The 4983-nt window shown below is 54.3% G+C and overlaps 2 non-coding genes across 2 annotated transcripts; both read right to left on the minus strand.

The window, feature by feature from the left end:
- Positions 1-1979: 1979 nt before the first annotated feature.
- Positions 1980-2051, minus strand: TRNAA-UGC (transfer RNA alanine (anticodon UGC)). The gene has a single exon. It is a non-coding gene; the product is annotated as a tRNA-Ala (tRNA).
- A 1395-nt stretch (positions 2052-3446) lies between these two features.
- Positions 3447-3518, minus strand: TRNAC-GCA (transfer RNA cysteine (anticodon GCA)). The gene has a single exon. It is a non-coding gene; the product is annotated as a tRNA-Cys (tRNA).
- Between the last annotated feature and the right edge of the window lie 1465 nt (positions 3519-4983).

Here is a 4983-nt window from a genome sequence, read left to right on the forward strand (position 1 = left end):
CAAGGCCCTCATCAAGGAACCCATACCACAAAGTATTAATACTTGTCCCCACCCTCTCTCAATTCACAGAGTTTTAGAACCCATGACCCTTGCCTAGCGAGTGCTACTTAGTTGATGGTGAGTCCCTCCATCATAACAAAAGGCCAAGTACAGTTCCCAGCACAGTTCCCATAATCAGGGTAATCACAATTTATTCTTCCTGCCCCAATAACAGAGACACTGGGGATCCCACAGCAGCCAAAGTGACCATTTGGGCAGCTATGGCCTCGTTCTAGGTGGGGTGGGTGTGCCGATGCAAATGAGATCGGCCCCTGAAGTTCTTTTCCACAACTTGCCAGACCTCACCACCAGATGTCAGGGTGAAGCTCACCCTGACACTGCTTACACTCCGTGTGGCCTGCCAGTCTCGGAAGCGGCTGGCGCGTCCCTGCAGCCCCGGGGGTGGGGAGATCTCCACATGCTGCCCCCGCCCCGAGGGCCGACTCTGCCATCTGTGGCAATGGGAGCTGCTGGGGTGGTGTCTGTGGGCAGCGATGGGCAGAGACCCCCCACCTAGGAGCTGCTGCCAGAGGGGGGTGTGGGTCGCTTTTGGGAGATGCCTGAGGTAAGAGCTGCACCCCTCACTCTCTCCCGCACCCCAAGCCCCAGCCCAGAGCCCACCCCCCTGAACCCAAACTCTCTCCCAGAGTCCGCCCCCTGCACTCCCTCCTGCACCCTACCCCCATGCCCCAGCCCAGAGCCCACACCCCACACCCAAACTTCCTCCCAGAGCCTGCGCCCGCACCCCCTCCTGCACCCCAACCCCCAACCCCAACCCAGATCCCGCACCCAAACTTCCTCCCACAGGCCTCCCCCCACACCTGCTCTCGCACCCCAACCCTCTTCCCCAGCCCAGAGCCCACCCCCTGCACCCAACTCCCTCCCAGAGCCTGACCTGCACCCTCTCCTGCACCCCAACCCCCTCCCCCAGCCCAGAGCCCACACCCCACACCCAAACTCCCTCCCAGAGCCCGACCTGCACCCTCTCCTGCACCCCAACCCCCTCCCCCAGCCCAGACCCCGCACCTGAACTCCCTCCCAGAACCTGGCCACCCCACCCATTCCTGCACCCAACGCCCTGCCGCAACCCACAGCCCACACCCAAACTCCCTCCCAGAGCCCAACCCCTTTCCCTCTCCCTCCCATACCCAAACTCCCTCCCAGAGCCTTAGGCAGATGTGGGGGGAGGTGGACGGGGAGGCAGGACTTGGTCCCATTCTGGAAACCACCAAAAATTGTAGAAACCTGCCGCCCCTGTCCAGCCCAACCTTCTGCGGGTGCCCCTCAGGCCCCACCCGTGCAGGGTTTGAAGCTTGCATTGCTTAAATTCCAGGACGCTGGGGGACTTCAGCTCCCCTTTGTCCATCGGGAACCTTCACCCCACTCCCAACCAGATTCTTGTCCATGGGATGACTGTCGGGGGGCTGGGCCCCTCTTTGTCTTTTCTCTCTGGGACAGGCCAGGGTACCTAGAACTGGGGTATCTGAGCACCCAGGACCTTCTGTGGAGCTGCCCTTCGCCTTCCCCTTCTGTGGTCTGATCTGTCTTTGACTCCAGCCTGTTTTCTATCCATCATCAGCACCATCCCAAGCCAGCTGCACCCGCCTCAAAAAGACAGTGTCCCCTGATGGGTGTAAATCACTGAGCTCTCTCCTCTCTGAGCACTGACTGCCCCTCCGTCTCCTTGCCCCTCAGTCTGGGCAGACGGGACCTTTCCCTCCAGGGCTGGAGGATTCCCCCTTCTCATCCGCTACTGTCCCAAGTCGCCCCTTGGGTGGGAATCTTAAATGTACCAAGGTGACTTAGGAGCAGAAACCCCCACAGACCTTCCGTGCAATGGGCACCTGCCACGCGCTGAGCAGGACTGAAACTCCTGCAGGGAGACTGCTGGGCCACATCCCCTCTGGGCCTGAGCAAAGCAGCAGGGTGAAAAGAGAACTTGGAGATGCTGGGGATCGAACCCGGGGCCTCATACATGCAAAGCATGCGCTCTACCACTGAGCTACATCCCCAGACAGCGGCTGTTTGGGATGGGTTACGCTCAGAGCCCTCCTGTTTCCAGAGCCTCCAGGGGCCTAATGGCAGCATGGGGGACACATTCCCTGCTCTGAGGGCCAAACCCTCTGTCCTGGAGGTTGCTGGTTCTCAGGGGTCACTTTGCAGCAGGGCCAGTTTCTCTATGTGGGGGACAGAGAGGGCCTGCCCTGGACTCAGGGTGCAGAGATACACTCGGCCCTCTCCCCTGTATTGACTGGCTGGAGCTGCCAGCCCCTGCTGAAAGGTAACGGCGCTGGGGGGCGCTGTGAGTCGCTCAACACCTCACCCCGGTGGAAGAAGTTGGGGGGGGGGGCTTTTCTCGGATCTGCTATTTCCACCTGCCTGTAAAGTCCAGCTTTCCCCAGCACATTCACTGCAGTGCACTCGGGTCACTGTTTCCATGGCTGACAGCAAAGAATCACTCCCAGTTTCCCTTCTATCTGCAGCACGATTAGCCTGTGTTGGTGGTTAATGAGGTGGAACTAGTTGTCGGTGGTTATTCATTCCCCACCTGGACAATTCACACAGTCCCTTTCCTGCTCAAATCCCCAGCACTTCAGTGATCCCGGTAGCAGGGATTAGGTTTTCCCTGAGGCCCTGAGATTCTCAGGGTCCTTTTTTCCCTCCACCTGGAGTGAACTCATCTTTTCCCCCATCCCAGACACTCCATGAAATAACAACAAGCAGCATAAAGAAAGCAGGGAGGGAACATCTCCCGGCCAGGGCTGGAGGTGCCCAGGGCCCCCTGCTTCTCCATTGTTTCCATCGCAGAAGAGGAAGGTTCCTTGGAATTTGACACCCTACTTTGCACAAGGGACAGAGAAAGATCTTGATGTTCCTGCGTCTGCACATAGAAAATTGTCCTTCTGTGTGAAAGAGAGGCAGGAAATGGCTGTTTCTACCCAAATGATCCACGAGACCAGAAAGTGACGCTGTGCAATTAACGATCTGGTACTACACTAACTCTGCCGTTACTTAGATGCAGCCACAACTGGCTCTGTGGTTGGTAACCTTACAGAGACGCTGCGGGTGATCATGAACTCGAAGCACGTTCCCTTTAAACAGCTGCCATTGGAATGTAACACAGACTCGTCCATTCCTCCCAAGGGGATGGGGTTCTTGTTCTTCTGCACATTGTAGCCCATGGAGACCAAGGATCTGCAAATGTGCCTTCATGTGTCTTTGTTTCAGTGGTGAAAACATAAACTAGACACTCAGAGGATTGGAACTGATTTCAGATGAGTGACCTGTTTGCTAGGTTTCTATGGATTTGCACAGGAAAACACTGAATGTTTCCATTAATCCCTATTCAGTGGAGCTCCCGAACATAATGGAAATGTGCTTATTTTTGTTAAGGGAACAGGCTTGTAAGGGGGCACTTGGATTTGAACCAAGGACTACTTAAGCTGCAGTCAAACACTCAACCACTGAGCTACACCCCCCATGGCATTGGCATAGGCAAGTCAGTGATCTTAAGGATTTTGAAGGACAGGCCCTGCTCAGAGAGCTCCTTTTCCATTCCCAGACGATGGGTGGTTTTAAAAATGGGGTTTGATTAAACTTTATCTATACATGTAGACCCCACAGCTTGCCCACCCACCGACACAGCTTCTCCCACTGACATAGCTACCATCTCTCGGGGAGGTGGATTAACTACACGGACGGGACAGCTCTCTCCCATCCCCTTAGAGCATCTTCATTAGTTATGAATAAGTAGGAAATAACCGACTGAATGGACAGCAACCAATTTATCAAATATTGCTGAGCCTGCATTCAATATGGGTAACTGGTCATATTGGGCTGCATTAGGAGGAGCATTGCCAGCAGATTGAGGGAAGTGATTATTCCCCTCTATTCGGCACTGATGAGGCCACATCTGGAGCATTGCGCCCAGTTTTCAGAGCCCCCTCCCACTACAGAAAGAAATTGGAGAGAGTCCAGGGGAGGGCAACAAAAATGATTAGGGGACTGGAACACATGACTTACGAGGAGAGGCCGAGGGAACTGGGATTATTTCGTCTGCAGAAGAGAAGAGTGAGAAGGATTTGATAGCTGCTTTCAACTACCTGAAAGGAGGTTCCAAAGAGGATGGATCTAGCCTGTTCTCAGGGGTACCAGATGACAGAAAAAGGAGTAATGGTCTCAAGATGCAGTGGGAGAGGTCTAGGTTGGATATTAGGAAACACTATTTCCCTAGGAGGGTGGTGAAGACTGGAAAGGGTTACCTAGGGAGGTGAGGAATCTCTATCCTTTGAGGTTTATATGGCCTGGCTTGACAAAGCCCTGGCTGGGATGATTTAGTTGGGGTTGGTCCTGCTTTGAGCAGGGGGTTGGACTCTATACCTCCTGAGGTCCCTTTCAACCCTGATCGAGGGTTAGAATACTATTTCCCAACCAACCATCACTTGAGCTAAGTGGAAATCAAGAAGGGTTTCTTCAGGTATGCTGGCAATAAGAAGAAAGCCAAGGAAAGTGTGGGCCCCTTACTAAATGAGGGAGGCAACCTGGTGACAGAGGATGTGGAAAAAGCTAATGTACTCAATGCTTTTTTTGCCTCTGTCTTCACAAACAAGGTCAGCTCCCAGACTGCTGCACTGGGCAGCACAGCATGGGGAGGAGGTGACCAGCCCTCTGTGGAGAAAGAAGTGGTTCGGGACTATTTAGAAAAGCTGGACATGCACAAGTCCATGAGGCCGGATGCGTTGCATCCGAGAGTGCTAAAGGAGTTGGCGGATGTGATTGCGGAGCCATTGGCCATTATCTTTGAAAACTCATGGTGATTGGGAGAAGTCCCGGAAGATTGGAAAAAGGCTAATGTAGTACCCATCTTTAAAAAAGGGAAGAAGGAGGATCCTGGGAACTACAGGCCAGTCAGCCTCACCTCAGTCCCCGGAAAAATCATGGAGC

This window comes from Caretta caretta, chromosome 28 (assembly GCF_965140235.1).
Source record: "Caretta caretta isolate rCarCar2 chromosome 28, rCarCar1.hap1, whole genome shotgun sequence".
Taxonomy (NCBI): domain Eukaryota; kingdom Metazoa; phylum Chordata; order Testudines; family Cheloniidae; genus Caretta; species Caretta caretta.